General features: G+C 45.2%; 1 long non-coding RNA gene across 1 annotated transcript in view; it reads right to left on the bottom strand.

Moving 5' to 3' along the window:
* LOC138514167 (uncharacterized) overlaps positions 1–22,182 on the bottom strand; it is a 127,124-nt gene that overhangs the window by 2,154 nt on the left and 102,788 nt on the right. The window lies entirely within an intron of this gene.

Genomic DNA, 22,182 nt, shown 5'->3' with positions numbered 1-22,182 from the left:
AGGTTGTGTTTCATCGCTTCCCGGGATGTCACTTTGGGGTGGGGTCAAATGACATCACTTCCGGTGATGCCATCAGAGGTCAAATGTCGTGAGGCAAGGGGTGGGCCACTTTTTGAGGCGAGGGCTGGGCCTCTTTCTTTTGGGTTGACTGGGCCTATTTCTTGTCCCAGTTCAACCCTGATGGAACGTTGAAAATTTAGAGTAAGAATATAAGGGTAGCCTGTCTATGGTGCTAGAAAATCCTATGACCCTAGACCTTAAGGCAGCCTGTCTGCCACATCTAGAAGACGATCCAAGATAGACGGTCCATTGGCACTTAGAGGACCTTGAGGGTAGCCTGTCTATAGCGCCTAGATGAGCATATGAGGGCAGCTTGTCTCTTTACCACGACGATCGGATAACACAGAAAGTTCAAAGAAAAACTCCATCCAAGCTTAAGGTATGTATAAACTCACCACTTCGATGAACATCTGCTGCAGGCATGGCTATCCATCCATGCACTCTAGAATGCAGCTATGACTATGACAAATTCAGTCTAGCTGGACACGTAATGGTTTCGCCCCCTTACACTAGACTTGTCAAAACACCTCTGCCATGAAAACAGCACCAACCTACAACAATTTTCAGTCTAGCTGGCCACATATCGAGTCTCTTGCACTAGCACTCTGTCGTGACCTCCCTCAGCACGCATCCACATGCCTGACCTCTTGGGTTTTTTACTTGAGCCTAGCCAGCCCACCTAATTCCTAATCTTGGCCAAATGCACACACACAGTCTAAGCCTTTTATGAGAATATTTCCCATATCTGGACTTCGGTCCCCGAGGGCGTTCCCACGATAAAGCGTGTTAAGGCCATACAAATGGGAAAAGGTGCTATATAATGACAACTACTAATACTACTACTACAAGGCAAACCAGCATGGGAGAAATTATACTTGCATCCAGGGACAGGCGCTCAGTCAATCAGGCGGCTGGAAGAGTGGGCCATCTGCTCTTTCCTGCCATCCGAGGCCCTTTCCCCAGGTGGCGCCATCTTGATTGTAGGGAGGCAACAGGGAGCCTAGCCTCACCCTCAGCTGACCCCCCAAAACAAAACATACTCTTCCCCCACCCCTTGACTCCGTACCCACTTTCCTGCTGCACCAGAACTTTGTGCTCTGGTCCCGCTGCTCCACCTGCCTGCGGCTGCCATAGTTATAGAAGAGGGACGTAGGGCCTCACTATAGGTTGGACAGAAAGGTACAAATGCAGCGGTAGCACTATTAGCGCCACATTACCGCTCCACAATCCTGAGTTTGGGGGAAACTCAGAGCATTCAGCTCAAGCTTTGAGCTGGAGGTGAGAGCGCCGACTTTCCGCTGATTTTCAGCGCAATTACTGTGGCGCAATTAGTGCCTCTGTAATTGCGCCAAGAATGCCCCATTGAGTGCCATGGAGGGCTTACCGCGCCACTTCAACCTGTGATCTGGCGATAACAACGTTGGACCAATTTGCAGTAATGATAATTGCGTTGGGCAGTATCCAGGCATAATTTTAATGACCCCCTTAGTCCCTTTTCCTATGGTGGCAGCAGTCTTTTTTTCCCCTTGTTTTTTCAGGAGATTGGCGTACCACAATACTTGCGCAGTTGATCTCCCGTAGAAAAACAAGTAAACTATTTGCACCCCAGGGTTTTCCCGGTCACATTCAAGGTGTGGTCACAGTTCAAGGTATGGTCACATTCACACAGCGATCAAACTATAGCAGTAACACTCTCGTCAGGGGTGCATACATGGCCGGGCTGGCGGGCAGTTACCTGCCATCTACACCCCCGACTCAGGGGTGATTGATATAATTTGTTCGCTGTGTGAATGTGACCACACCTTGAACTTGCAGAGTTCACTGAATCATATTGTAGCTGTTGATCTTAAGCAGTAACCCAGCATCTCTATGGTGAAAGAAAGTGAAGATTGTCTGCGTGCGCTCAAAAAGCTATAAAGCACCTCTTGACTGTGACCTTTGATAAAAGGTAGCGTGTTGAAACAGATAAAAATCACAAGAGAACACGGGTTGAAATGGTCTTGTGAAGCACATGAAGACATATAGGAAATCTTTGTAAGAGTTCTAAGACAGAGCTGAGCTAGATTTTAAAACTAGTAGTTGGGACAAAGGAATGTAAATAAGGGGCTGCAAATACAGAACAGAGAAATGCAAAGCATGAGAATGAGAATGAAGAACAGAATAAGCAGGACACAGGTTTAGACAGCAGAGGCACCTCTCATTCTGGGAATAGCACTAATAATTTGGCAATATTACATTAGACTTTTAGCACAATATGGATGCATAGAATGAAACGAGAAACTGACAGTGATGTATCATGGAGCAAGGGTATTCATAAAGCCAGGGTAAAACATGGAACTTGCAAGGTAGGCTACACACTGGAAAACAGCTAGAAAGCGTAGTTTGCTCTGCAAATCAGGAGCAAAGTGGAACATGCGAGGCAAAGAGTCAGGATCTGGTTCAGAGAGACAAGGATCCGGGTAGAACAGCCACTGGTGAAAGACTGAGATAAAGAACCAGAGGACTCATAAAGGTGAAAGTAATTGACGATTGACACAGCTGAAAACACTTAAAACTCCAATCCTGACCATGTTCTTTGTATAGGTGTAGGGAAGTCAAGGTTGCAAAGACTGAAACATATTTTGGGCTATGGTTGGATATGTAAATCACCAGGGTGGTATGCTGTAAAGTACTAGGAGCCCTGGATAGCATAGGAGCGTGATATGCCGAAGCCAGAACAAAGCACAGCCCTTGCATATGGATATGTTCCAATATTTCACAAAGAACCACAATGCACCATTCTGGCTCGTGTGACGACTCATGTAATCACATACTTCTCCCAAGGGGAGAGCCCTTCCCTGTGAGGCTAGGGAGGTGAAGCCGCTACCCAATAGTCCCCCCAGGGGTTGTGGAAAGTGATACATCACAGGGAGAGACTCCCCTCATGGGGATGACTCCCGTTCCGTGAAGGAACTCTCTGACCCCTCTTCCCTTGGGACCAAGTTCTCGTCAGAAATCCCTGAAAACATTACCGTCTGTTATGGTAAAGCTTCTTCTGTCTTTGGTCTGCAATCTATATGGCACAGAAGAAGAAGAACCAAATACACCTGCTGAGTAATAACATATTGCCTCCATGTAGTACTGAGAAGAGTTGGTCCCAGAAGGCATAAGGATGATCTCAACAACTGATCATAGTACTGAGAAGAGTTGGCCCCATAGAGGCATACAAATAATCTCAACCACTGATCAGAGTACTGAGAAGAGTTGGCCTCAAGGAGGCATACGGATCATCTTAACAACTGACCATAGTACTGAGAAGAGGCTGTCACCAGGAGGCCTTAAGACCATATTAACAACAACAAAGAAGGAATTGGACTTTATGCTGGGGAGAATCTACCCACAGGAAATAAAGACTAAGAAAGTAGTAGGAAGAAGAGAGAGCAGCCAGCGTGAAGCTAGCCCTGCCGGGAAGGTCAAGCCTGGGGACGTGAGGCTGCAAGGACGCTTATCCCTAGTGGTAAGGACATTGAGGAATGGTCAGTGGAGCACGACGTAGGAACAGCAACAACATAGAGTGGACCAGCACATAAGGGATGGCACAACTAACTACCTGTCATGGTCATAACGTCAGGGGCACAGGCATGCAGGGGTCGCATGCACAGGAGACCTGGGTCGACACTGTCCTGGAGCCTTTGTCACCAGGCTCATGAACAAAAGTAAACAAGAACATCCATTTAACAACGAAAAGCTTTTATTATGGACATAGCACTTCAGATGCATTAACCTTGAACATTCCATTCATTATGCAGGATGCATTAACATTGAACATTCCATCCATTAAGCAGCCCCAAGTGTATTCTTGGGTGTGGCTGCTAATGGATTGCCTTCGCACGTGCTCACTCTCTAGGAGTGGCAAGGTGTGGCTGGTAAGACAGCCCTAATGGCCGTGCCCACGATCTCAGCTATACAAGCTGCCCCGATCCTCAAGACAGACGCTTCACATTATTCTGCACTTGCAAGCAGCGTAACGCTCACCTTGGCCTGAGGTCAGACTTACCTTTAAAGATCCTGCTTCCTGGACATCCTGCTTCCTGCCAGCATACTTACCAAATGGGGGAAGCTGTTCTTACCTGTACATCTCTTCGGCAAACCAAGTATTAATCTTTACATTTTCCGGAACGCCGAAATCTTCATCTTGGCACCGCAGCACGAAATTCTCCATTGTCGGCAGCAGCGCCTGCAAGCAAAAACAGAAGACAAGGTTAGACATCGAAAGAACAGTCAGTTTAAGGTTTCCCTTCGCCATACTTCACGCTTTTCCTTAAACCTTCACTTACCTGCTGTCGAACATTGCGGTAGCATCCATCTTCAACCCGGCCGCGTCTCGCGTCTCACAGCTGCATTGGGGCCGCATTTCCATCTAAGTGAAGAAAACAGAAGAGAGACATTATTGTGGGCATAAATAGGAGCAACATATAAAGACATTAAACAGAACGAAGAGCCTCACAAGAGCTCAAGAAAGACTTGCCAATCATAAGCAGAAGCATAGTCGCAGCTGGACTGGACTAATCCTTATCAGGGATCAGTGAAGGAACTAGACCCCATTCGACGCGCCCCTGCCAGAAGTAGCAGGACGGAGAGCTTATCTTCCATAATTCACAGGTGAGCTTTATGGGCCTGTGTATGCTCACATAAACCGTACTTTGGGGTAAAGGGTTTGAGGGGTACAACAATCACAAATTGGCGCACTCACACACTGTTATCTCCACGCAGGAGCAGTATTACCACGTACCATCGCTCACAGCTTTTCAACTGAGTGAGAGGCCTGAAGGGGGTGATTCAAGTTTAGGGAGGGATGCAACTGTGCCCCAACGCCTCCGCAGAGACCAGGTGAGCGTAACACTACCTCAACTAACTTAGTACATAATACAAATTTTATGAAATCAATCAAGTACAAAAATAATAATCATACATTGTATGTTGCACCATATTTAAAAATACCATTAGCAATCATCACAATTCTGCATCACTCGACTCATAGTCAGAAATTCTCCGTCCCTCATTCATACATACACTCCTAAAACCAGCGCAAAGACCATACGGGGAGACCCTTTCTCGGATTTATATTAGCACAAAGCGCGAGGAATTAGTCCATCCATATGACTGTTTGGGATGTGAATAAATGAAGGTACTCAAGGGTTATTTCACTATGGCAGGGCATTTATGTGACTATAAAGTGGATGAACAGTAGGATATATATCTTTGCCATACTGTGGTATGATTGTGATGGCTTTTTTTGTATCTGATTTAGAATTGGAGACATAGAACGAAAAAGAATACGAAACAACCTATTCTATTAGTTAGTTGAGGTAGTCAGTCTTGTTATCTCCTATCCAGTGGTCCACTCTATGTTGTTGCTGTGTCATTTTACCTGATGGACCAGGGATTCTAGTACAGGTAACCCCTTATTTTTGAATAGCACGATGTAGGAAGCCAGGTTCTTTACCAACCGAAGAGACAGAGAGAAACCAGCCGTGATGTGACCTCGAGGAGGTGTACTGTGTGGTCCTGCAACATCGCCGAAGCTGTGTGCTCAAAGTCTCTGCGGAGCCACAAGGACAAAGAGGGAAGCGGAGTGAAGAACACTGGAGACGCCAAAGCTACTCAAGTCAGCCTAGCCCCCTAGGAAGAACTTGTGACACAGTGAACTCCCTCATCACAGTAGTGACACCCAGAGAATCCAGAATCCAGAGAAGCTCACGAGTGATCTCCCTCATCACAGTAGTAACACCCAGAGAATCCAGAGTCCAGAGAAGCTCTCAAGTAATCTCCTTCATCACAGTAGTTGATACCTAGAGAACCAAGAGTCAAGAGAAGTTCGAGAGTAATCTTCCTCGTCACAGTAGGGATACCCAGAGAACCGAGAGTCAAAAGAAACTCAAGAGTAATCTCCCTCATCACAGTAGTGATAACCAGGAAACTAAGTGCCAAGAGAACCTTGAGAGTAATCTCCTTAGCCATAGTAGTGATACCCAAGGATTCAAGAATCAGGAGTGCATCAGGGGGAATCTCCCTCGTCACAGTGAATCAAATAGGATTAAAGAGCTGTCTGGTGGTAATCGTAAAACGGTGAAGAATTTCCGGTATTGTAAAGCAAGCTTTCAGTAACCCTTGGGAAGACGTAAAGAGACTTTTGAGGACTATTGCTAAAGAATATCCCAAGACAGCCCCCAAGGCTGTGAAAGGTGGGTCAGGAAAAGGGAGTCATTCTCCTGACCACACTTTCTTGGTTGAATCAGAAGCTAAAGCAAAGGATTGCTGGAAAAGAGATTAAGACTGAGCCAGTTTAAAAGGAGATGGGAGCCATTATCCTGGTATTATTTTCACTTTCATGGTCAACCGTTTTTGTAGATTAGTGGTAGGGTAAGAATAGGTTTTGGACAGAGGATGGATACTTTATATTTCAATGAACATCCTGACGACGAGCACCCTAGTTGCTATTGGTTTAGGTAGGGAGAACCCTTTTAGAGACAGAGAGAGGTAGCTTATTTTCTTCAAATCTTAATAAAACTTTGTTGAAACATGCCACCCCTTTGTCCGACTCCTTACTCCACCTCACCACACTCTGCAAGATCCAGAACTGGATTCCAGAAGAGAGCTTATTCCATAATTCACACTGAAGGTTTGATGATTGGTTTCAGGACACTTGAACCGTTCAGGATAATAGCCAGCTCATGAATGAACATCCCCTGATGGCAAGGAATGACACTCGTGCAAAGAAGCACAACCACAAAATTTACTATTTGTTTAACTTACAAATGATCGGTGATGACAATTTATAGTGCAGGGTAGCAGAATACCAAGGATGATACCTTCAACTCTCTCTTCCTAAATATCTTTCTTCTCGAGCTCTTCACTCATCCGCCTCCAACTCCCTCAGGGTCAGTCGCTTCTCCAAGCAACGAGTTGGTGGTAGATCTCCTTCTTCGGCTGGGGCCTCCCTCTGGAACAGCTTCCCTGCCTCCCTGAAACTGGTTCCAAGTCTTAAAATGGTGGCAAAAATGGCCGTGTACACAAAATATCGCAGCAAAAATGTTGTTTTGCCGAAACAATCATGAAAAGGATGCGGGGGCCACCCCGCAACCCCCGGAACCATTATATGATTTAAAGGGGATCGGGGGACACTCCCGAAAACCCTGCTCCCCTTAAATGGTATAATGGGGTACACCTTTACCGGGTCAAACCCGCAATTGTTTTTACCAGCAAACTTTTTGCTGCGATTTTATTATCTGATACCCTGAAACTTGAGGCAAATCATCTCCGGTTCTGGAAGCACCTCAAAACATTATTCTTTGCTTCTGCTTTTTCTCCTCCAATCCCCTGCTGACTTCCTGCTTGATACCGTTACTGGACTGGTTACTTTCTGATCTCGGGCCCAGGTCCCCTCCCCTGCCAGTCGCACACCTACACTGCCTTCCTGGCAACCCCCGCACTTGGGGACTGTTTTCTGTATCCCTTCAGTCCCACTACCAGCACTTGACACCTGATGTCTGCACTTACCCTTACACTTGCCACCTGCTGGCCGTGCTTTTTTATTGTTTATTTATTCTATTATCCCATGTACTGCACTGTCCCCTCCCCTTACCCTCCCACACTTTCCTCCTTCCCCCTTCCCATGCACTTGCGCGATCTGAATGACACCTGGCCTAGTAGGATCGTTGTCTGTCTTCCCTCCCTCCCCCCCTTGCCTAGTTGCGCCTTTAAAACACTTGTGTATATGCGCGTTATAAATGCCATATCATATCATATCATATCATACAATGCTCCAACACTATTTGAATGGGTTATTTTAACAAAATAACTTTCTAGTTATTCAGTGAATCTGCACACACTGCCCCTTCCTTCTTTTCTTTCCAACTAATGTTGCAAGCTGAAAAAGTTTAAATCTCACAGGGTGGCAAGTCTCTGGATATGCTAGCACTGTTGGGGTTGCCTTCGATTCCCTGGCAAGTGATGCTGAGACCTCACAGATAGATTCTGAAAACTAGTGCACTGGGCAAATATAGCGGCCGTGCTGTCACAGAAAGTGTTCCCTTAGGAAATCAGAACCTGCGGGTGACTTAAGCAATGGTTGTGAGATTCTCACATGGAAAACATACATATAAAAGCTAGGCGAAAGGAGCAAGACTCTTGCCAAAAGGTTCAAGACAAGACTGCCCAGGAAATGACAAAAACAAAGCAGCTCAACATCATTCTAGTGCTCTCCTCAACCTCTCTCTCCTTTGCTAATCAAATTTCAACATTCTCTCCTTTACCGCTCATATCTCAACGTTCTTACCGCCTGGACATCCACCAAAATCCTCATTACTGTTGGGTCCCACAGAAATATTGATAGCTGATAAGGTGGGGAAATTGCAAGATGACTTACATTATTAATGAGCATGAGAACTAAAATAATAATTTGCAGCTCTTAAAATAGAAAGAAAAGAATATTCATACTGCACGTAGATCTGAAACAATGCTATACATAAAGGCAATGGTACTGGGACGAATCTGATGAGATCATCACTCTTTGCCCAGAGGTAGCTTATCCTCATGTGGCCAGGGGACGGCAGCCGCTACCTGATCCTGACCCTGGTGGCGACTATATGAAGGAGGACCACATGGGGAGGCGAACCTCAGGGAGATGACACAACATCTTTGGAGAAAGTCACATAACCCCATTCACTTTTGGGAATGTTCCCCCCATTCCTCATGCCCTGATGGCATATTGTAACACTCTCCCTCAACCAATTGCTAAGTCTACTTCAAGTATTCCCCAATATCACACAAGGAACATGTCAACAACTGAGAGGAGGAAGAGTCAAGGCATAGTCATGATCACTCCCAATGAGTTTCAAAATCAGCTTCCTCAAAATCACACAAGGAACAGCATGGTAACAACGGAGACGTCGAAGAGGGACAGAGCAATAAAGATGACTATGACTGCTAAACCAACACAGTTGTCTAGTCTTTGGAAATTGCTCAATAATGGCAGGAAATTAAAATCTGCCACAGCTGGTAGACAGAAGGGAGACCTGCAGAAGGTGAGTTGTGCAGCAGTCGGGCTGAGAGAAAGCATGCCGTGGGAAGCGGCGTGGAGGCAAATCCAGATGGCGGAAAGAGAAGCCAGAATGCAGAAAGCATGCCGCCCGGGAATGCGAGACAGCAGGAACCAGGCACAGTAAAGAAGGACTTGGCAAAAGCCAGCGGCTAAGGGGACACATGGCGAGCCAGAAAATTGAAAGGAACAGATGCTGAGAACTGCAAGAGAAAATTAAAATACCTAGTAAGCCCAGAGAAGTTGGACGAGTTACCGGGTTGACTGAAAGTGTGTGCCGTTTCATGAAAGTAACGCGAGAGATGCAAAGTGAAGCCTCTGAAGAGATTAATATATTTGTGAACCATGCTATGATTAGGTCATTGGACCCATATTGCAGGAGAGAAAGCAAAGTGAATGTGAATGGTCTTGGAAAAGGGGCAGTGACCCAATGTGTGAGAGTGAATATTGAAATTAACTTTAACAAACAAGGCTCAATAAGCCAACATTGTGCAAATATCATTTCATGGACAAAAGGAAAAGTAACTGCATGCAAGTCCTGGCAGGCAGTATAAGAGGCAAAGCTAAGTTCTTGAAAGAAAAGAAAGAAACCGCAAGACAAGTGTTTGAAAGACTGTGTAGAAGTCCTGGCAGGAGAGTATACCAGGCAAAGTCAAGTGTGTGTGAAAAGTTACAGTAAGAGGAGAACCTCAAGGAAGATCTGTACCCTTGAGGGTTTGAATTATTGTAATTGTGGAAAGAAGCCTGACAGGGGAGTATACCAGGTGGCCTGCGATTCTGGGACCCTCACCGAAATAATAACACAGTAGAAGAGAATCCCAAGGAAGACACATGCTCTTAAGATCATTGAAATATCTTGAATGTGAAGAAAAACCTTGGGAAAGGAGCAATTTCCACGGAAACCGTGAATAACCAGATGACCTGCGAGTCTGAGACCTGCACCCAAATTGTAATACAGTGAAAAGAGAATCCCAAGGAGGACACATGCATTTAGGATTGTGAACTATCTTGAATGTAAAGGGAAACCTGCGGAAGGGAGCCATTTCCTCTGAGGACTGTGAACACACCAAGAGGAGGGAGTTATCATCTTGGGTTACAAGAAACTTGGTTATTTTTTGTTTGAACTTTTTGCATTGGTAAAAAGGAATCTGGGGAAGGGAGCCATTCCTTGGAACTGTGAACATTGTCCACTTGGAACTTTTTGTTGGGATTTATACTTTTGTGTTGGATTTGAACATTTGTGCACTTTGAAAAGCAGAGACAATATCCTTTGCACCTTAGAGTTAGTTTTAGAGTGTGAGGACAGAACAGGATTTCTGACACAGGATATGTTTTTGCTTTGGACATCTTGACAAAGGACAGACCCCTTAGTTTTGGTTGAGGTGGGAAAATACCTCCTAAATTAGGGGTAGTGAGGCATTTTCCAACCCCCTTTTTATTGACTAAAAATGTTTAACCAACAATCATAAGTCCTCTGTTTCCGCATCTCATTCCTGGCTCCTCACAGTGCATATATTCCTTTAACAGGGATGCCAGATGTCTAATGATGTATTACTGTTTACTGTTCACTATCTGTCATGGTACCCTCCAATGCTCAGATGAGTTTGAGTCATTAAGGGGACATCTCTCTGCTGTCATTATGTCCTTCACTTTCTTGTACTGAATTACAAAAGACGGATCTACATGATTTCATCAATGTTTCTTTCCCTAAGAGGATTCGGTTGAAATTTTGTTTTTAGATACATTCACTGCAAATATATGTTAGGGTAGACCCCCTGCAGCCAACTCCCTATGCCCCCACCTTAATTATTACCTTAACCCAACCCCTGCATTTATCTGCAGCAAGATTCGGCAAAAAGAATTTGATCAAATCGTCCTCGATACAATCTACTATGCTGTGATCAACGTATAACACTCAGAAGAGGTATGGCTGTGGCTGTGCTGCACATGCACCTATAGGCAAAAAAAGAAAAGGTACTGAGTTGTGGTCATGCATGAATATACAGTGCACCGGCATCTGTAGATAACGCACACAGGCACTGCAATGCCAATACCTAAATTGCTGCCTAATGATGCAGAGGGCTTTGCAAGAAAGTCTAGACTCCATGTGGGTGAAAGGCTCCTTCCCTGTACAAAGTGTGAAAAGACCTTTTATTGAAATACTGATTAATATCACCATCAAATCCATGTGCTATCAGGGCCCTTCCCATGCACCTAGTATGAAAGTGACTTAGCTAGTACGGCACATCTTCACCATACTCAGTTAATCCACTTGGAATAGAAGCATCCATGCAGCATGTTTGCAAATAGCTTTACTGAAAATGCACACTCTATGCATACCCACATCATACTTACAGAAGGGAGATCCTTTCCCTGCATTGGGTCTGAGAAGAGGATAATTGAAAAGAGAGATCTTTAAAATCAACAGAAACCACATGCAGTTTAATCTTGGAGGCACCAATCATGTGAGATGTTTCTTTGCATCTAGTGTTGAAACTTATACAGTATGCCCTGGATGAGGAATGAGAGTCAACCCCAAACTTTTTTGCACAGCATATACTCATCTTGGGAGCTAAGAGTGGTGCTTATAGAAGTATCTTATTTTTGATTCAGTGGAAAATTCACACAGGATTGATGCCCTTGCCATCCACTGAAATTTAACGCGTAGGCAAACAACAAACTCCTAATTTATGAGGAAATGTGCACAGGACTGAGGTCCATTACTGTAGTGAGGGTAAGAACAGCGTTATGGAAAAGGAAAGCCTACTCCAGCAACCTATGGTCTCATACCAAGCAAAGATTCATTCTGATTAAATATCCCCAATGACATCAGAAATTCGCACTAACAAGTAAGACTTTTCCTGTACTAACTTGAGGGGATTTCTTTTGAAAGTATTGTCTAAAGCTTAAATGAATTCATAGAGGTATTAGGGCCTATCATTGCACTAACTTAAAGAGACAATTGTTTCCTCACTATGACCAAAGAAGCCAAATTACCAGTGAAGTTATGTAGGCGTGCGACACCCACCCAAATGATAAGCATGAGAAAATCTGATCTAATGTTCAAGGTATCTAAGGTAGGAGTGGATGTCCCTTTTGTGGGTGGAGTGGCATCTGAGAATTCTGTCCCCAAATGATTTCCCCTCAGGTATCTGAAATTGGGGATTGAGGGATCAAGCTGGTCTGTGATTTCATTCTGGCCAACTGATTGTCTGGAACACCAGGCATTCTGGCTAATGAGGGAACAGGGAATGTTCTGGGAATCTGATTAGATGAAAAGTCCACATTGCCACAGGGCTGAATGACCCCTTATCAATGAGGGCAATTGGGATCAAAACCACTGGAGTCATGGCAAATATATGGGATTTTGGGACAAATATACCATTCCTGTTTTTTCTACCTACCCTTCTTTGTCGTACTCTTTGGATGCAGTCTACACAGCAGAAAATTTACAGATAAATACATAAATATAAGGCACTGATTTCTTCACCACAACTCCTTAGCTAAAAGATCTAAGGGGTGATCCACTCTTTTGTTTCTAGAGCCACTATGTTTTCCAGTGTGTGCACTGTAGCCCGAGATTCTATCCATATTTCCATGGTGTCCTTTCACATCATTTGGCCAATCTTTTGTTCTTCCAAAAATGATGACACTCAGAAGCGCATGTGTGTGTTGGCTGTATGAGCTATATAGATGAGGTTATATCCAGAGCTCAAGGTCTCTGTCACAAGGTGGTGATATTAATAGGTGGTGATTTGAATGCACATTGTGCCAAAATAGAAACTGACAAGATGCTAACACATGTGAAACCGCAGGATATGCCAGCAGTTACTTGGGTTCATAACCAAAATAATAAACAAGGGACAAGATGGCTGAAATTCTTCGCCAGTAATCGTATGTGTATGTTAAACGGGAGAGTGGCTGGAGATATCCCTTGTAAACATGCCTGGAAATACAGTGCTAAAAAGGACACCATTGATTCTTTTTTTTCTCACAGTAAAAGACTTTCGCATGGTGGCAGAACTGAACACCATTTTTAATTAAAATAGAGATCATGCAGCCCTGATGCTCAAATTGCGCAGTCGTAAGGATATGTAAAAAGGAAGAAAATAGGAAATGTATGCTCTAAAAATCAAGGCAATCTGATTGTTTGGTCGGCACAGAATACTGCAACGATAAAGGAACATTTAGAATCTGCTGGTAATATCATTGGCCTTGAATCACCCAATATGAGTGTTGAAGAGATCTCGGCATGGATAACATATGTATGCACTAAGTTTGGTAGCATGAAGTATAATTATACTTTGTATAAAAAAGGTGATTTCTATGATAACGCAGCCCCAATATATGCAACCATCATTGACTAAAGCGGTGCATTCAATAATGTCGATAGATCCCAACTATGAGCTAAATCGGATAGGTGGGGGCTGCCGGTCAGCAAACTCAACCTAGTGTTGCAAATACACAACAATACCACTGTTGATGTTATGATTGATGACGAAGGCACGCGCGCACGACCCATAAGGAGCAACAAAGGATTAAATCAGGGATGTGTGCTGGCCCCCATATAATTGAATCTTTATATGGCAGACATGGTAACGGTGCTGAAGAATATACATAATTTCCCACCTAAAATGGGGGACCAACACATATGTTGGATGAGTTACACTGATGACTTGGTCCTCCTTGATCATACGCAATAGGACTGAGTTAATTGCTGCAAGCATTGGGCTAATATTCCAGGGATATTGGCCTGAACATAAACACTGATAAAACCAAGGTAATGTATTTTGGGAAGGAGACACATTGATCTATGCATAGATGGCATATGCAACAACAACAGCTTATGCAAGTGGATTCCTATAACTATCTGGGAGTTGTATTCACTAACTCCACAAGAGAAGCTATGCTGAGAGAAGCGTGATCCATACAGGTAATGACTGAAGTGGCCACAATAAGGAACTACGTCTTCCAACCAGAGAGATATAGGGCCTCATTAGGAGGCAGGCAGCCACGTAATGAACGGTGCTGGTACGGGACCGGCACCTTTATTTACGGGCTGCCCTATTACGAGGGCGGCTGTGGGACCCGCTAAGGAACGCCTGGTCAGACCAGGCGTCCTTAGCGGGTCTCACTAGCAGTCCAGGATGCTAACAATGGGCCTGTCATTAACAGGCCCATTGTTAGCATTCTCCCCATTCCCATTGAGCACCATGGGAATGGGGATGTACCGGGTCCGGGGCCCACGAAAGAGATTTACCGGGCCCTCCAAGGTCGGAATGGCCCAGTAAGTCCCCTTTTGCAGGACCCGGACCTGGAACCCGGTATGGAGGTAGTAACAAGGCCCATAGTCTTAGTCCATACTCATAATGAGGCCCATAGTCTTAGTGCACTCTTAATTGTTTATGGTCTAAGTATACTGCCTACCATATTATATATGGGTATGATGCCTACTTAGGTAAAGATCATGGCTGCTTGAATAAGCGTGAAGCCAAAATATGGAGATACTAGCTGGGAGTGTCCGATTCAGAACCAGTAGAATTTTTGAATACCATATAGACTATGACACTGATGTTACCAGCCTCAGAAATAAGGTGATACTTAAAGCCTGTACTTGGAACTACATACAGAAAGTTGAAAATGCAAGTAAGAAATCATGGACCTAAGAAATTATTGGATGGACATATCTTCTTTGCCGAGCTCTGTTTAAAGAAGTTCTCTGCGCCTCATATTTGAAAACTATACATGTTATTAAGGCTAAATCAACTACCATGCATGTCAGTATTGGGTCCACGCTGAGGCCTACCCAGGGAACAACGTATATGTCCCATGTGTAAAAAGATGGCCTAATGGAAACAGTAAGGCATCTGCTAATGTACTGTGATAAATGTGTTGAGACGCAATGTAACATATTTGATACTTTGTGTATAAGTATGAAACTATTTTAACAGATGCATTTTGGTTGTGCTACTTGGTGGCAATCAAATATTAATGATTGCTGTGGTAAAGATGTGGACAATAGTTAATAACAAATTAAATGAAATGTAATGGAATTTTAGTTAATTGTTGCATATGAAATATGTTCCATCGATTGTATAAATGTGTTTTCTAATGGTATTTACATGTATGAACAATTAAATGTTAACTATATCACACTTCAATAAAAACACTTTAAAAAAAAGAGCATGGGTGTTAGCTGTCTATGCTCGTGGACTGAATAAGGATTACCACATTTAATAATCATGTGGCACATTTACATATAATGAATCTGGTTGCAATGAAAGCATGACTGGTGAGGCACCAGAGGCCTGCCGTCCAGTATCCACATTGTACAAATATCAAGGTAGAAAGTGTGGCTCTGAAACAATTTTGGTGGGCATGGCATTTTCAAAGAGCATTGCATTCCAGGCGTGCCGGTGGTGGAATGGCGTATGAGTGGTGCGCAATGCGTACATATGCGATGCACAACAAAGAAAGGGCTGACATCTGTCACAACTTTCTCTTTCAGGGAACATTACATTAGCAGAAAGTCTCAAGGTAGAAACCGTTAACCTGTTTCCTGTCGGCCAATGTAACAGCAGCAACTGGTATGAGGGGAGAATCTTTAAGAGCAGCATCTGCACACAATATTCAGGAGCTGGTGGAATAGACACTTGCGAGGTAAGAGAACTGCTCCCATTCTCTGTTCCCGTTCTAGTTACCCAAGTTTGAACGACCCTTGCTTGGGTCATGAGGAAGTTGATACCCCCCCACAAAGGTACATACAGCCATGAGCACCTGGGCATGCAAGCCAGGGTGCCAATAGCTATTTTCCATGGAATTCACATCTTGAAAAAGCCCTACTCCCTTAAAAAGCTCCAAACAAACATGGCCACTATGGATATCCAAACAGGATCCCTTTTCTATTTCCAGGTTGGCTGTGGTGGTGAAGGGCAGCTGCAAGTTTTCACAATGGGAGGTAACCAGTGGTGGCAGGGAGCTGGACACAGGAGAGTGATGGGAGTGTGTGTGTTATGGGGGTAAGTGTGGGACAGTTCTACAATGGAGCATAACAAAAAAGGCAACTGAAGGGAGAGGTGTAGATATCGTACTTGACATGGAACATTGGCTTTACAATGATGAAATGTGCGATAGCGTGTAGCAAAATGAAAGGACTGCAGGGGTGTTGCTAGTTCTGGAAAGGATCAGGGTTAAGGTAATATCGGGACTGGCAGGATTCGGGGCTAGCTATAACCTTTTGGTTGTAGTCCCTGAGCTTCTATCCGGGGCTACATCCAAAAGACCTGGGGCTATACCACCTCAGCCCCCCTTGCAGCGTCTCTGAAGGACTGTAATAAAAGCAGTGCCTCAATGCAGCATCATAGCAAACACAGGCACCTGTGTTTTCAGACTTACAGACTTATATTTTAGTGAGAGATTGGGGACTCCTAAGAGAATTGTTTTCAGAGATCTCGGCAGTTCAACTCCAGAAATGTCCTTTATGTGGCTTAGTATTTCCTTCCAATAGGCCACAGCTTTGGGGCATGTCCACCACACATGAAATAGGTCTCCCTTCTCACCGCAGTTTCTCCAGCAGTTTGGCGAGTATGACTTTGTGATTTTATTGATGCAGTTCGGGGACATTTACCATCTGAGGCATAGTTTGTAAGCTGATACCTGAATCGTCGTGCACCTGGAGATGCTGTGTGCACGTACCCATATTTGGTTCCATTCCGCCTCTGTTAGCGGCTCTTGCATGTCTCTTTCCCAGTTCATTTCATATGTGAGATGATCAGTCGATTGATCGTTGGAAAGCAGTCTGTAGAGTCTGGTGACCCCCTTCGCCTTCCTGCAGACAGTTCTAGGCCTGATGGCATTCTTGTGCCCGCTCTCTTCACCGTCGGGTGGGTTATCCAGTGCCTTATTTGTGCATATCTATAGCACTCATTTTCTCCTATATTGAATTTCTGCTGATAGTCTGTGAAGAGTAATGGAACTACGTCTTTGTACATGTCTCTCAGGTACATGGTCTCGGCCCCTGACCATCCCACCCAATACTGTCGCTGAAGACCCGGTGTGAAATCTGGGTTGTGCATCAGCAGAGTATATGATCCCATTCCGCGCGGGATGCATTTCTTTTTCCGGGCTTTGTCCCAGCTTTGCAGTGACCATTTTGTCATTACCAATAGTGCACCCCTGCTCTCTCCGTTTTTTTTTCTCAGGCTCAGCAGGGTTATTAGGGGGGCTAATGAGGCTGATTGTTCGATTCTACACCATCCCTTGTGGTTCTGTGTTTTTTTTTTGCCCACCACAACGTAGGTGCTAGTTGTGCTGCTAAGATGTATTGTCCATTTCTGGAACTCCTAGGCCACCCAGGAGCAGGGGGCGCATTAGGATTCGTTTCTGGATCCTGGGTTTCTTACCATGCCATAGGAATTTAAATATTGTGTTTTGTAACTCTCGGATCTTGGCTGGCGGTATGGGCACCGGTAGTGAACTTATTTCATAGAGGAGACGAGGGAGGATAGTCATTTTGACTGCTGTGATGCGGGCAAACCATGACAGCTTCTGAGATTCCCATCTGAACATGTCTTCCTGTAGCCGTTTCCACAGCGGGATTATGTTTGCCTGATATAGCTCATGTGGTTCTCTAGTAAGGTGGATCCCTAATTATTCCAGTTTTTGCCCCACGCAGCTCATCGGGAATGTTCTCTCCAATGTCTCAGTCACTTCTCTCCTTGCTGTTATGTTCATGGCTTTTGATTTGGAGAAGTTTATGGAGAACCCTGAGATCTGTCTGAATTCCTCCAGTAGGGCCATCGCTCTGAGCATCGCATTTTCTGGGTCTCCCATGAAGAGCATAATGTCGTCTGCGTACAGCGCTATTTTGTGGGTCTCTTGACCAATCGTCACTCCTCTGATCCTAAAATCTTGTTGGAACTGCATTGCGCATGGTTCCATCGCCGTTGCGAAAATCAGAGGGGAGAGTGGACAGCCCTGTCGCGTGCACGTTCTGATCTTCACGAACTCCGTACTTTGTCGGTTGATCCTAAGCTTATCGATGGGTGTTGGTAATTGGCAAGCACCATCTTGGTGAATTCTGGGCCACAGCCGAAGCACTCCAAGATCAGTTTCAGATAGCACCAGTCCATGCTATCAAAAGCACAGGTGGCATCTAGGGCTGCCACTGCAAACGTCTGTCGTGTTCGTCGCCCCGCTTCTATGACGTCTACTGCCCTTCTGACGTTATCTTGTGTGTGCCGGTCAGTAATGAACCCCGGTTGGTCATCGTGTATTATGTTCGGCAGGATTTTCATTAGGCGGGTTGCTAGGATTTTCGTACAGATTTTTGCATCGGTGATCAGCAATGCTATGGGACGATAGCTTGCACAGTTGGGGGGATCGTTACCCGGTTTCAGGGGCAGTATAGTTATCGACCTCCCCATATCAAGCGTGACCTTCCCCTCTTCTCTGATTGTATTATATAGCTTTGTCAACGGGCCGAGGAAATTGGGTGCAGAACGTCTTGCAATAGCCGTTGCCGAGGCCGTCTGGACCTGGGCTTATTGGCTGGTAGTGCTGAAATGGCATCGCTGATCTCTTGTGCCGTAATTGGGTTCCCAAGACTAGTTCTGTCTTCTTCAGCAAATCTGGGGCAGCGGGAGCATGTTGATGTAGGTGAGTTGACGTTCTTGGTCAAGATTCTCGCTACTTAAGAGTTCCCCATGAAATCGCTTCATTATCTCTTTTTTGTCGAACTCCGCCGTGTGGGGTTTTCCATGGATGTCGTTTAGTTGTGCTATATATTCTGTGTTTTTTGCTTTCTCAATTTCACCACCAGGAAACGATTTGCCTTGCCCCCATGCATATAATAGGATTGTTTTGTTTGTAGTAGCGACTGGGTGATCCGGTCCGCCGTATGATTCTCCAGTTGAGCTCTGATTTTCCAAAGCACTCTTAAGGATTTTCTTGAACAGTGGGCTTTGTGTTGGGCTTTGGCGGCTTTCACCTCTTGTTCTAGTTGGTTTGTCACCAAGCTCTTTCTCTGTAGTATGCCGCTGCCTGTGACATAAATTCACCCCTGATCACTGCCTTTCCTGCATCCCATATTACCCCCCAGTCTGTTTCCCCATTGTCGTTTTCTTTGAACTAGTTGTTGATGGTAGCCTCCATTTGTGCCCTTAGCACTATGTCCTTCAGGAGGATTTCATTTAACCTCCAGGGCGGTTTTGTTCTGCTCCCTTCTACCCCCCAATCTATACCCACCAACACTGGCACGTTATCTGAGTGATACTCCACTCTTATTTGTACATCCGTTATTTGCGGGACTAATGTTGTGGATACTAAGATCATGTCTATCCTCGAGTATCCCAGGTGGACTGCTGAGTAGTGAGTGTATTCTCTCTTGTCCCCTTGGAAGAATCACCAAGTTTCAATAACCCCTAATACTCTGAAGAAGCGGCCAAGGCTGGTCTGTTTTTCTGATTAGTTGTTGTGGGGGGGAGGTGGGGTTGTGTCCAGCATTGGGTCTATAACACAGTTGAAATCCCCACCTACAATCAGTTGGCCCTCGCACCAGTTGCCCTTTTTGCCCAGCAGATCTGTTATGAACACATCTTGGCGACTATTAGGAGCGTAAATGGCTAGGATTGTGTACAATTTCCCCTTTATCAACCCTTTGAGCCCCAAGTACCTGCCCTCTTTGTCTTTGCAGATTTGTAGTTTTTTGAAGTCGAGCGCCCTCCCAATTAGTATAGCTACTCCCCTTTTCTTCTCACCACTTGAGGCAAAAAATTGTTGTGGGAAGGCTCGATTGGCCATTCTCTTCTCGTCTTTAGGGAGGAGGTGTATTTCCTGTAGGAGCCCAATCGCCATCTGCAATAATTTCAGCCTGTCTAGTATCACCTGACGTTTTATTGGCGAGTTCAGGCCCTGTACATTCAGAGACATTACCTTTGACTCAGCCATTTTTGTGTAGGGGAAGTTGCGCAGTTTCGAGCTGGGAGTGTGGCGCTTCAGTGACTCTCACATTTACCTTTTCCGTCCCCTGGGTCTCTAGCTTGTTCTGTTGATGTCCCTCTTGGTTCCTTTGCTCTTCCGCCAACTCTCCAACTCTCCCTCTTCCTCCCCACTTCCCAGATGTGTTGTTCTCCTTCCTCTGTGCAGGTTTTGTATGTTTCGGTGTGTTGTAGTCCTCAACCATTGTTCTAAGGTTCTACCCTCTCTTGTTAGTTGCTTCTCCTAGTGATCTTCCGTCGCTAGTTATTCCTGGCTCTGTTGCGGAACCTTGGATTTCCCTGTTTCCTTTGACTTTCGCTTTTTCTTGATTGACCATTCCCACAGTTTACTCGCATTGTCTGGTGGATTGGGATGTGGTCGGTCGTTCGGACGATCCTGGTCTTCCTCTAGCTGTAGGATTGAACAGCCCTCCTCGCAGGTAGAGATTTTCTGCTGCTTGCCCTCCCATGTAAAGGAGAGGGCGAATGGATGCGTCTACCTGTATGTTATCTGCTTTGCTTGGAGTACTTTTGTAATTGGCTGCATCATTCTTCTCTTGCGGAGAGTAATCAACGCTAGGTCTTGGTATAGTTGAATGTGAGAGCTGTTGGTTGTGAGATCATTGTGGGATCTTGCTGCTCTCAGGATGTCTTCTTTCTGGCACTAGGACGTTACTGCTATTAGGACGTCTCTAGGCCTTACTCTAGGGTCGTTCCATTTTAGGCCAACTCTGTGTATCCGATCAAACTCAATTTGGGCTGACTGCATGTCTGGGAGCATGCCACTGAAACATTGTTGCATAGTGTCTTGGAGGTCTCTATGCTGGATCGTTTCAATCAGGTCTTTGACCCTGGTGTTAGATCTTCTTGAATGGTTTTCAAAGTCCTCTGCCTGTAATTCTAAGTTGGTTGTTGCGTTAGCCAACTGGTCTAGAAGGACGCTGTTCTGGTTAGATTCTTCTGATACATTTGATAAGCCATTTTTGACGATACCTATTCTGCCTCCCAGGTCTGCCATTTCTCTGCTTACCTCCTGGAGGGAAGATTTCAATTCCTCCTTCATCTGTTCCAACTGGTTGTGGAATGTATTTGTGAGTCTGGCTTCCACCTCCTTCAAACAACGCCATAGTGTTTGGTGGCGATGCTTCTGCGTTGTTGGGTCGTTCCTGAGGAGGAGGAGGTGAATCGCTCTCTGTTCGCCGTCTCTGACCCCAGCACTTTTCAAGTTGGCCCACCTGGGTTTTAGCCTGTGTTCTCGTCTTTGACTGTCTGGGCCTCACCCTAGCCCCTGGCATCTGAGTTGCTACTTTGGGAGCGGTCAGTGCCACTCTGAAACAGCGTAGCTATCTTCTTGGACGTCAGAGCAAGAGGGGGCTCATTCCTTTGTGTTTCAGCTTTCTTCACAGCTTTTGTTTCATCTCCTTCTTCAGAGGAAGTACTCGGGGAGCAATTCCGCCTGCTTAGTCTACGGTGGCAGTGTCTTGTAAGGGGACCACCTGAGTCTAGGGAAGGCGGTTTTGTCTGCATCAACTCTTTTAGTTTATTATATGTTCTTGCCACCCAAGACTGTAGAAATTTCGTTTTCTGGAGAGGATAAGGCGATGCAGTGCTAGTGCGCTCTCTACCTGGGGCTCCTTTACCAATGTGTATGCCTCCTTCACCTCTTGGAGCTCCTAGGCGGATTGATGTGCTTCTTTACAGTTCTTGTTGTCCCTTGTCATGCTCTCTGGACCCCAGGGGCACCATAAGGCCGCACTTGTTTACTCTCTTGGTGGTAGCACCAGGGTAATGGTGCTGCTGACACTGTATATTGCTTGGGAGTTTATGCAAAGGAGCACGCTGCTGCGCTGTTAACAGGTATGCAGAGTGATGTTGCTGCAGACTCTGCACCTTGCTTGGAGGTTTATGCAGATGAGTGTGCTGATGTGCATGTCAACAGGTGTACAGGTAGGCTAATGCTTCAGTAGTTCAGTGTCTGTGAGAATGTTTAGGCTTTGTCGGGTAGGAGCCTGTATAAATCTTATTTTTGAGGTTGAGGGAGCAGGAGCCCCCCGTCACGAGCCTACA

Source organism: Ambystoma mexicanum, chromosome 12, assembly GCF_040938575.1.
Source record: "Ambystoma mexicanum isolate Mex_15411 chromosome 12, UKY_AmexF1_1, whole genome shotgun sequence".
Taxonomy (NCBI): Eukaryota; Metazoa; Chordata; class Amphibia; order Caudata; family Ambystomatidae; genus Ambystoma; species Ambystoma mexicanum.
Note: the sequence above shows the minus strand (reverse complement) of the source record. Positions and strands in the feature narration are given on the sequence as shown.